The 12,266-nt window shown below is 39.1% G+C and overlaps 1 protein-coding gene across 5 annotated transcripts in view; it reads left to right on the forward strand.

Moving 5' to 3' along the window:
- CSMD1 (CUB and Sushi multiple domains 1) overlaps nucleotides 1-12,266 on the forward strand; it is an 883,639-nt gene that overhangs the window by 19,421 nt on the left and 851,952 nt on the right. The gene's annotated exons all lie outside the window — the stretch shown is intronic.

Genomic DNA, 12,266 nt, shown 5'->3' on the forward strand with positions numbered 1-12,266 from the left:
AAGTTCATAGACTCATATAATCACAGAATGGTTAGAATGGTTAGAAGTGACCTAAAGACCATGCAGTTCCAACTTCCCTGACAAGGACAGGGTTGCCACCATATGCATCAGGTTGTCTAGGGCCTCATCCAACCTAGCCTTGAACACCTCCAGCGACAAGGCCTCCACCATTCCTCTGGGCAGACTATGCCAATATCTTTTGATTCTCTTGAGTAAACCATTTCTACTTTTAGTAATGAATACCTTGAAAAGCTTACATGGAATTAATATCCCTATGCAACAGGCAGCATGAAGAGCTTGGTTTTGGATGCGGTGCTCAGAGACATGATTTAGCGGAGGTATCATGGTTTTGTGCTTTTTGATGTCGGTATTTCACATCATAACATCAAGTGAAACAGTGGGAGTTAAAGAGTTAATGTTCTGGTTCTGTGGACTGCTGTTTCTCAGCTCTTGGTTCTGGGATGGGGAGGGGAGGAGCAGCATTCCCCAGGGAACTTTGCTCCTGGAGGGGTGAGGTGGAGGTCCTCGCAGGTCTGCGGTCTGGTTCTTTGTTCCTAGCAGTAAAGCAGGTGGTGTCTCTGCAGTTAAAACGGTAAGGCCTTGGTTTTGGACTCTCATTTTGTTTGATTTGTTGGCCACAGTTGCAGTTGTACTGTTTTATATTGTGTTGTCTTGCATTCTGAGATCATGTTTAGTGAATTAATATTACCTCCTCACATCGCTGCTGCTGCTCTGTTTTTAGGCCCATCTACTGTCTCCCCACCCTTCCCCCTTCTTCCCTCTCCCTGAACTGCTTCATTAGACACGGGCTAGGCCGCAGCGGCCCCTAAGACATTAACACATCTTTATTTTTCTTTTTTTTTTTTTCTCTCTCTTTCCCTTTTTTCTGGCGGGTGGACCCGTGGGCCTGCTGTTCCCCTGTCATGGACGCAAATCTAGTGATAACTCCATGTCAGGAGAGTTGTTAGGGTAGGACCTGATGATCTTTAAGGTCTTTTCCAACCTGAACAGTTCTGTGATTCTCTGATTCAAGGCTTTTCATTCCTTAGTCAGGTATTCTGTCTGGTGGTGTCTGAACTTTAATCCTTTATATGTCTAGGCTCACAGAAAACACTCCTGGTCTTCCAGTCCAAACTTGTCCCTCTCAGTGCTAACTTTGCAGTGGTAGCCTGACTAAATGAAAAGATTGCTTTCCAAAGTGGCCTCAGCTTGGTGACAGTTCTGAATCAGTTCATCTGTTGTTGGATTTGCAGTCAGTGTTGATGTTTTTACAGTTCACTGGGAGAAAATGCAGGCTGAAAGGAGAGCAGCTATGGGAACTTAGGTCAAGGAGACATTCTCCTCTTATGTCAGTCCTGATCTAGCCAGATACAGGGCACAGAGTCTTCCATTAGGGCTTGTTGTACTGAGATGAAAACAATTCAAGACTGATATGGAGTCAGGACGGAACAACGGTTCCCTAGTGCTCTGGTGGAGTTTCCTGGAAAGTTTTGGGCTCTAAAACATCTGTTGTGATTTAACTCCATCAGGGAACTGTGTACCACACAGCCTCCCACTCACTCACCCCCCAGTGGAGGAGAGTACTGGAAAGGTAAAATTGTAAGAATTCATGGGTTGAGATGCAGACCATTCAGTAAAGGAAAAGCCAAGCATGTAAGCAGAGTGAAACAAAGAAATCATTTACTGCTTCTAATTTGCCAGCAGATGTTCCGCCATTTCCTGGAAAGAATGGCTCATCACACATGATGATTTCACGTGGAGACAAATGTTATCTCTCTGAATGTTGCCCTCTTCTTCCTTCTTTTTTCCAGCTTTTGTTGCTGAGCATGATGCTGTATGATGTGGGGTATCTCTTTAGCCAGCTTAGATCAGCTCTACTGGTTTTGTCCTCTCTCAGCTCATTGCTGGCAGGGCAGTATGAGAAGCAGAAAAGTCCTTGTCTCTGTATAAGCCCTGCTCATCAACAGCTAAATAATAGGTGTGTTATCAACCCTATTTTCATAAAAATTCCAGAACACGGCATCATACAGGCATCTTCAAAGAAAACTGGATCAATCTGAACCAAAACCTGAGCATCTTATGAAGATGTTTTTACATTTAATATATGGAAGTCACTGGAAAAAATCACAAGCATCTTAGAGTATATGTGTTTCCAAGATCAGACAGAAATAGCTTTTAGGGTAGTGATTTGGAGATTTCTGTTGTGGTTAAGCCCTGAGTGGCTTCCTAGTGGTCTCATATTGACAGGCAGTGAAAGATCTGACCTTGCAGCTAGGAAGAAACTGGCTCTGGGTGCAAAGCAAGGCCCGACTGCCCCTCCACCTCCAGAGGCAGTGCTGCAAGCCACAGCTGTGCGGCGCACTGAGGCCAGCAGCTGTGGAGGATACTGGTGGGGATGCTGACTGGGAGAAAACCAGCAGCTCCTCTCCTAGCTCCTTATTCCAGCCAGACCCTCCAGCCACCCTTCTCATTCTGTGTCTTTACTTTCACCATTCAGATATGCCAGAATAACTTAGAAGAACACATGTAGACTAAAACCATATTTTTGTTGGACTGCTGGCTCTATTCTTCCTTTTCTGTTATGAGATACAGGGTTAGAGGGAGGTCTGCAGGTGTGATTTCTGTCAAAGTTAAGGGTCTGATTCCTATTAGTCCACTTTGATTTTGTTTTCTCTATAAACACAGCAGGAATTTTTGAAGTTATTTTTCTCAGGCATTAAGAAGTGCATTGTACATTTTCTGATTAGATAATGAATAGCCTTTTTTTCTAAACCAGAAAGGATTCCAGGTTAACATTTTGCAGAATAGTTTTTATGAAACACTGACAGCAAAAGCTGTTTCTTGAAAAGAAGAAAATGAAAAGATTTACTTGATACTGGCTGTTACAACTGAGTAAAGAAGAGGCACAGTATTTTCTATTTAGCATTTCTTTCTCTGTGTATCTACTCTGTTAACATTGGAGTCGAGCAAAAAAATTTTTCTTCTTTATAAGTGTCTTGAGAATATCACCTGTAGTAGACAGCTTATTAATCACATGCTGCTTAAAACACACAAGTTTAGAGATCTGCCTTAGCTATTTATATAAAAACAGGCAAACAATTTTCAGGTCATGCTCCGAAACCATACTTACTTAAATAAGAAAGCTGATAAATTGTTTACCCTGAAAAGACATCATAAGTTTTAAATCAGATTTCAAGTGAAGAAGTATATTGTTTCTGTGGCAGTGTTGTTTTTCCCTTTTAAAATGCTTACAGAAAAAGGTAGGTTAAAAAAGTTTTGGATCCTAGTATTAATGCACTTTATTTGGCAAAGTTATAAAGTTTTAGTAGCTGATAAGCACAAAGATATCATCACAGATTGGTACAGTGTCCAGAAGGTAATAGAATCTGACATATACATATCTGAGCATATCAAAATTCCCATAATTTTCAGAACACTGTGGATCACTGACAAGTATTTGCTGTGTGTTTTGCATGGCCCATTCCACGTAAGAAGTCTGATTGTAGAAATGACTTGAATTATTTCCAAATTGTCTTAGCAGTTTGCATTTATAAAATAAATATATATAAAAACACATTAAAAACCCACAGAAAATGGCTAAATTCCTGAAGTGGAGCTGTTATTTGCTTTCTAAGTTTACTACTATGGCCCTGTCTATTTGCTGTGATGGATTTTGTTAAGATACCAGGACTCCACTTGATAGTTTTATACACTAGGATAGACAACCAACAATCAGAGCACACATATAGTGAATTGCAGAGATACAGGAAAAAGTATGATTTTATAAGTGGTTATTTTTTCATACACATTTAGAATTTGATCTACTTGATGTCGAAGGGAAAACCTTCTGACTTCTCTCAATGAAGAATAGCAAGTGTCCTGTTGAGCTCAGTGGACAGCATAGTAAAGGTAGGATTTAATATTTTAAAATGTTAATCCATCTGGGTGATTTAGGATTCAGAATCTTATTTTCAAAGTGACATTTAGAGGAAGACTTGTTAAAGGATTCAGGTGCTACAGTGACTAGAATCAAAACCAGCTCTCTAGGCACCAGGCATCCTATGCTTGTATAGGGAGTGTTAGATGCCTTGGAGCAAAATCCCATACAGCAGTAGGCTGACTGTGAAGTGTCTGAGGGGCACCAGTCAGAATATTTTGGTCCCTTAGAATGTCAAAGAATCACACATCCCTTATAACAAGTCAGTTGTGGAAACCTTTCCTAAATCAGGGTGCCTGGATGGTTTTTTCTTACAGAAAATGATTCAAGGGCACTTTTTCAAGAATGGTGCCAGAGAAGAGGGAATAGCACGATGGTCTTTGTACACTGTCTATTTGCAGCTAACTCCAAATGTCATTCCTTTTTGCCACAAATAGGAGATCTGTACCTATGCTTCTTATTCACCTAGAAGTTGTTCTAACTCTTAAACGGGGGCACACAGGTTGTGTTTCCTGCTGAAACGTTTCTACTGCACAGAAAAATATTCAGGAGACTCTGGGTCAGTGATGCACATCTGGAGGTGGGAAGTTTGGAAACCCATGTGGCATGGGACTTTTCTATCTTTACAAACAGCATGGCTCTAAGTACCAAAAAGTAGCATGCCAGAATGACTGATTCTTAGATTTTCCAAGTCTGTGTATATAATCAGACTAACAGTTTAAAGTTCCTTACATCACGCACTTTCTTAACTGAGGAATGTTTATGTATGTTATGCAGAATTAGAGAATTTCAAAAGAGGAGGCTGAGAACCTCCCCTTTAGGATACCCCATGAGATGAGAAGATGTGTATTTAGATACCTCTGTCAAAGTGCTGGTGTCCTGGATGAATGCTGCATCAGCACAACCAGTACCTAAATCAAATGTAGATTGAAAAGGAAGAACTTGCCTTCATTTTGTGCTCTGTCTGATATGTTGAAATGCTCTAGAAGCGGTCATCAGATCAAATCTTTCACACAACGCAGATGGAGAAAGATCATCTGTCTGTATTCTTGTTTATTAGGCTTCACAATAGCTTTTGAATTTGTCCAGAAGCTAACCAGTATGTGCGCAGGCTATGCTCCTGATGAAAACATGGTGCCTAGGGGTGAGGTTTCAGTAACAGCCCCCTTTGCCCTAGTGCTGGTAATTAAGTCCCTTTTCAGAGCTATTTTTCTGACACTGAGTTACTTACAGAATCACAGAATCACAGAATTATCAAGGTTGGAAAAGATCTAGAAGATCATCTAGTCCAACCATTACCAATACTTCCCAGCTAAATCATATTCATCAACACAACATCCAAACGTTTCTTGAACACTCCCATGGTCGGTGACTCCACCACCTCCCTGGGCAGTGCATTCCAATGCCTGACTACCCTTTCTGAGAAGTAATACTTCCTAAAGTTCAGCCTGAATCTCCCCTGGCACAGCTTAAAACCATTCCCTCTAGTTCTATCACCGATTACACAAGAGAAGAGGCCAACCCCAACTTTTACTCGTTATGTCTTGATTCCCTTATTGCTTCTCATACTAAAGGCTATTTTTTATACAGTAACATATTGTTATTTATTCTGCTTTTATTCACTTAAGTACAGCATCAGCATAAGTAGTTACCAAGCCAAAATAGTGTATTTTTACTGTCCTTTTCATGACTGTTAATATTGAGAATCAGTGTGTAATGGAGAATAATCATGTTGGTTGGCAGTAGAAGAGTATCATAAGTCAACAATAGCCTGCTGTATATGTCATCTGCATTATCTGAGTTTTGAATGTGAGTATTCTAGGAATTATCTTTAGATTTTTAATATAGAATTTCTAGTTTATAAGTATGCAGTATGGTTTTGCAATGTAAGTAGTCACAGCACGCAAAGAAACAACACTTCAGCTAAGCTGACATGACCGTATAGCAGTAGTTCATCCCAGATATGAAGTAAAGTCATAAATCAATACAGATCAGTTTCTCTAAGACTCTCTGAGAGTACATGTAGGATAGTGATAACCTGTCTGATGTGGGAACAATTTGTTAAGTTACTGTAACTTAATCAAGTGTTCGCTTGTCAGGTCACTCAATTGATCAGGACAATGTACTTATCCCCTTATCTTCTCCTAAGCATCATCCATATTTAGTAACAGTATCATTAACTGAAGTAACATATAATTTTAGCACATGCTGTGATTTTGATTTTTGTATTTGATTTCTTTACTGAAGATGCTTAAATGCAGAGAGGCAGGTTTCTGTAGGCACACTGTAATATCACAGGTTGCTTTAATGCAGCCCCATGGAAGCCCTACCATGGTAGGTGACACTCCTATAGCAAGACATACAGCAGAGGGAAAAAAAAAGCCTAAGCAAAAATGTTAGATGTTAGCTTCTAAAGTACAAGTTATTATGTGATTTAAATAGGAGTATAGTTAAAAATCTGTTCTCTAGTTGTTTTGTGTGTATTTGTTTCTTCACATTATGATTCTTGGCACCAGTTGTTATACTGCCTTATACTGGAAAGATGCATTGTCACTACACTGAATCCAGTTTCCTGCAGTACAGCCTTTCTTCTATAAAGAAAAATCATTGAGGCTGTCTTCCTCATTTCCTCTCTCCATCCCAGGAAACAATGGCCTTGAGGAACGTGACTGTGATCTGTGCTCTGAGGCTTGCACGCCCACTGCTAATTACTGTATCTGTAATTCCTGACCATACTAGCCCTGCCAAGGAATGAATTACAGTCTTTTGAGTACATTAATATCTACAAGCTAGCCCTCTAGCTTGCAGAGCCAGTAGGAATTGTAGAGATACTAACTCACCGAACACTCCTGTGATGTGAACAGCTCTATCTGATCGTCTTGTATTCATTTGTGCTTCTCCTGTATTAACCCTTCAATCACTCTGACAAGTGCATTTGAATTGAGGGAGGGAGATGATTTTGACAGTTTCACATAGTACAATGATGTAGAAAATGTAAGACTGCCAGTGAGAAAAGCAGCATGTAGTAATGATGCTCCAGGTTTATAGTGTCTCTTAAAAGAAATAAGAAATGATCATGCCTTTTTTTCCTTCATTGTCCTGAATACATTAGCAGGTGGCTGATGATTTTTCTGCACATATTATACATGCAATAAATGTTCCCCTAGCTGTTGTTACCATACCCAAGTTTATGCTAGGTGGACTCTTTGAAAGGAGCTCTTCAATTTAAGAATGGCTTCATTGTGATTTTATTTGATATTCTTCTTAGCAGCACGTAAGAAATTCAGTTAGTATTCATTGTAATAGCGCCGATCATAAAGAATTCATGTGCTATTCATATGGATGTCACAGGTGTTTCCACAGGACTTATGCTAACTGCAATTTTAGAATACTTTAATGGATACTTACACAAAGATTGCTTTGGAAAAGATCTCCTACCATTTCCCAGCTGACTTGATTTGGCTTTGGCTGTTTAGAAGTAGTGCTCAAAAGATTGTGTAGAGAGATGTACACCAAACTCTTAACAATAGTAGGTTTCATTTTCATGTTATTTTCTAGTACTCTAGCGCTCCAAACCCTGTATGTTTAGCAATTGATCAGCCATGGAGCTGCATGGAGCAGAGATCTCTTTTCAGACATAGTCGTCACGCTTTTGCAGAGACTCAACAGTTACAAATATTTTTGGCATCACTTGCAGCGGCAGAAAAGGATACTTCCAAAAAAAGGTGAAACTAAATTGTGCAAAGGGAGGAAAAAAAGTTGTCTTTCTGACTAATGGTGATTCAGAATGCATTAAAATTGTGTAGATTAAACACATTTATAATCAGACTATTAACAAAAAGATTCACAACTGCATTAATAAGTCATATTTCATTATCCTAACACAAAAGATACCTGGTATGAGACATTAATAAATGTAATAAAGCCTTCTGCATATGCATTATGAACAGCAGTGCTTTTAATATTAAAAGTGAATCCATATGGGTTATTTGACATGTAAAATATTAACTTTTATAGCAGGAATGCAAATGAGAGTTTGAGCACTAATTATATCTGCAGATCCCACTCAGGAATGAGGCTCTGTGTGACTAACGATTTTGGCAAAAGGAAAGAATGTCCTGCTTCTCTCAGGTGGCGACACATCTCAGCTTCTGCTTCATTCTCTGTACCTGAAATCTTCACCTCTGTAACCCTGAAATCCTCACCTCGTGCCAGGCTTGTGCTGCTTCCAGAGCCTGGCTTCAAAAAAGAGCCCACTGCCTCTATGGCTTCATAGCTGATGTTGTATAACTGCCTCTGGCGAGGAGGAAAGGTTGTTTCATGTTTATCCAGAATCATGTAACTGTAGTAGGTACTCTACAAAATATTATTTTCATTGGCTGTTTCCAGTATCTTATTGCTACTTCTTCCATTAATGAGAAGGAAGTGTTGTGTTCTGGTATAGAATGACATAATTGCCCTAATCTTTTACTTATGTTTCCTCCCTCGTTTTTTGTTTTCTTTTCTTTTTTTTTTTTTTTCATCAGAAAAGGTTGTTCTTTTGTCTTTCTTCTTTTCTTTCCTTATCTATTTCTAATACATCTACTTTTTATCATCATCATTTGCTTTCCTTGTGCAACCCTCTGACAAATGCATATCCAGGTGAGCTGACTGATTACTCCAGTCAGTGGGACTGAAACTGTTGTAATTCCTGAGATGGCCAGAGGGTTCACTTTTGGTCCCCTCACTACAAGAAAGACATTGAGGCCCTGGAACGTGCCCAGAGAAGGGGAGCAAAGCTGGTGAGGGGTCTCGAGCACAAGTCATATGAGGAGTGGCTGAGGGAGCTGGGATTGTTTAGCTTGGAGAAGGCTCAGGGGAGACCTCATTGCACTCTACAACTTCCTAAAGGGAGGTTGTGATAAGCAGGGGCTTGGCCTCTTCTCCCAGGCAACAAACAGGACCTGAGGAAATGGCCACAAGTTGTGGAGATTTGGCCACAAGACTGGACATAAGGAAAAACTTTTTCTCTCACAGTGTGGTCAGGCACTGGAATGGCTGCCCAGGGAGGTGGTGGAGTCGCCATCCCTGGCAGTGTTCAAGAGGTGTCTGGATGAGGAGCTATGAAATCTGGTTTAGTAGCTTGTGGTAGCAGTGGTAATGGGAGGATGGTTGGACTGGATGATCTTGCAGGGCCTTTCCAACCTTGTGATTCTGTGATTCTGTGAAAGCAAAATGAAACAGTTCTTTCTTCTTGAGGAAGCACGTCTTATTTATTCTATGACTGGTACCCACAAGAAACTTCCTACCTGAGCTGCTTAGATGGATGCTGGCACACTGTATTCAGCTGAAATAACCTCTCATGTGTTCGGCTTTTTCTCAATTTTATTATCCTTTATTGCAGGAAACTTTGGAGATATTATACTCAAGAAATACGCTGCTAGAAACAGGATGATAAAACAACTAATGAAAAGTGCCATAGGTATTTTAAACTATCATATAATTAGTTTTTAATAATACACGCATACAGTTAAAACTTGAAGATGATTAATATTTTGTCTTATTGCCAATTTTCTAGCAGAAAGGAAACAGTTTTATTAAAATTTAACAAAAGAAATTTCAGTCTAAGCCTCTGTGATCTAGTAACGAATTCCCCATGTTTCAGTGCTGCTAGTCAATGCCTCTAAAGTTAAACAAATCTTATGCAAGCATCCAGGATGGCAGGATTACAATTCCTAAAAGGGTACAGCTGTGGCTACAAATCAAATTTCAAAGGGCATTGCATTTTCAGTGTTTCCACTCGATTACATACACAAGGGGGTGTGTCAGCTACCTGGGGAACTGCTTCCATCTTTCTGAGGTGTCCACTTTGCCTGTGAGGATGAGGCAAGAAAAAAGTCAAAATACTATTTAATTCAGTTGCTCTGGTAAAGATCAGTAGTTTTTAAATATGAACTTTATTTCAAAGAAGTGCCTTATTGTACATTATTAGAAACATTCTTAATATGTGTAAAACAAGTGGTATGAGGAGTTCTTTATAAGCAAATTACTTAATCACCTTCCAGGCTGCCTTAATAAATCACTGCAAGGCTCATTAGTGTAATTTTCTAGACTGCATCGAAGTGCATCTACTACAGCTGCACAAACACACGTGGCAATTTCACTAACCATAATGGGCTTGGCAAACAACTGAAGTCTGACTGGGTGTATACAATTTGGCTTGATAATTAGATTTTTTTTTTTGCTTCCAACATAATCTTCCTAATTTAACTCATTTCTGTTCTTTTAATTGTTGCATTGAACACATAAAAAATAAGAATTGGGAATAGATTATTTCATTGAAATAAAATTCTGAACAGAGATTAATCAGTTCATTTCTGTGTTACTAAAGATTGTGCTCAGTCCATTTGTTGTATCATTTTTATTGCTCTGAGGTGTATTGATCCTGACTCCACTGAAAGAGGTGGTTGAACTCATTCTTCTTGAAATGTAGGACTTTAGCCAGATTTTTGTTTCCCCTTTCCACAAATAATTTGGTTTTTTCATATATTGCTAAGCATATGGCAAGTCTGGCAATAATATTGAGCATTCCACATGCAAATTTAATATTCAATAGTATTCAGATGTTCAGAATAGCAACAATATTCTATGATACAAAAATAATACAGAATTACATCAAAAAACTGGAAGTATTTTTTAAATGGATTGGGGGTTTAAACTGTGCAGCCTTTTCACTCTGTAAAGCTGACGTGGGCTGTAAGGCCAGGATTTTCAGAGATTTGATTTTGAGTATCTGTGTTTTGAGCTGTATCACATGAAGCTATCTGAAGCACCAACCATTTCTAGTTATTGCTCAGGACCTTCTGAATGATGAGGATCTTCAAACTGTCTCAAGTTGTAAATCCAAAAGAAGAGATGTTTGAAATCACTAATCAATTAAGTGCTTTTCTGGAAACAGTTCAGGGCATTTGGAACATATAAAAGTGTCCTAAAGTGAGATAAAATATTTCTCAAAATTCAGATATGTAAATTAATTCAACCATAATTAATACAAATTCAGAGCTTATACTCTCTTGTGCCATGTTGTTATTAGGTGACTAAGAGTATAAAGGAAGTAAATAAAAGAAGTAAATTCCTAATAGCTCTTTGAGATTCATGTGTTCAATCATTTGGAGGCATCTTCCATCTCCAAATTGAGCTTGTTCTCTAATGTCAGGGCAGCAAACCTGCATGTATGATTGCTTTGTCAATACGAGTTCAGTTCCTAGGGCCTAGGACTTGCAAACTGGTTATTAACGTACTGATGAAATATCATGTGAACGTCCTGTGTCTGTGGAAGACTGGAAGATGAAGAAGTTTGTCATTTAAATACAAACACATGTTTTGTATAGTATCTATGTGAGTGTTGCTATTTCTTTATGATTTGCAATAATGCATTTCTGAACAGAAGTATTAGACAATTAAAACACGTTTTCTGCAAGTGCACTGAAACAAAGTATTGTAAACATGCATGTTTCGATCTGTAGGCTTCAGTTGCTCACTTTCAGTAGGTGAAATATTTTGAAACATAAGCCAGAGAAATTTTACTTGGACACTGACTTTTCAGGGGGAGACTTGTTTTATAAACAAGCACATTAGTTACTGTATGATAGCGCCTGATAGTGCCAGAAAACCTATTTATTTGCATACAAAAACGCACACAGGCAGCATCGAACACAGCAGTGAGAAAAACCTATACAGCGCAACAGTAATGATCTTCCTGTAAAAATTTTGCTTCAGATCTCTGTTAATTTCCTTTCATGTTTCCTTTCTGCCAACAGTGTTGTTGTTAACTGTAGATGTGTACAGAGACATCTGTAAATTACTGGGCAGCGGAATTCCTTCTGTTCATTGTCTCTTTTAATTCAGAATCACAGATCTTTACTGATCAAGTTACAGTGAATCTTGGAGCTTTCTTCTTTCCTCACCTGCAGTACCTAAAAGCTGTGACGGTCCGTTCCCTGACTTTTCCCACTTGCTCTTGTTTGCAGCTCTACTTTTCAGCAGAGTTTGAGCTGAAGATGTGTATTCGTACTGCAGCTTTACTTTTGATCTTCCTCTTTTTCCCCAGCGGTTACATATTCACAGGAATGTTGTAAATATGCCTTCTCATTTGTGGGTGGTATCAGCATGCCTATGTATTTCTGATGGGGTATTGTCAGAATGCCAGATCTTTGCCCAGCTGTGGGTTGAATTGGCAATTTTGTAGGAGCCTGGACGATATGAATAAAATGAAGTATATTACAGCTGTCCTCATCTTAATACAGAGGATTAATCAGCAAAGCTTGCAGCAGGTCCCAGCATGTGATAA

This window comes from Coturnix japonica, chromosome 3 (genome assembly GCF_054131305.1).
Source record: "Coturnix japonica strain WE chromosome 3, WE-NBRP24, whole genome shotgun sequence".
Lineage (NCBI taxonomy): Eukaryota > Metazoa > Chordata > Aves > Galliformes > Phasianidae > Coturnix > Coturnix japonica.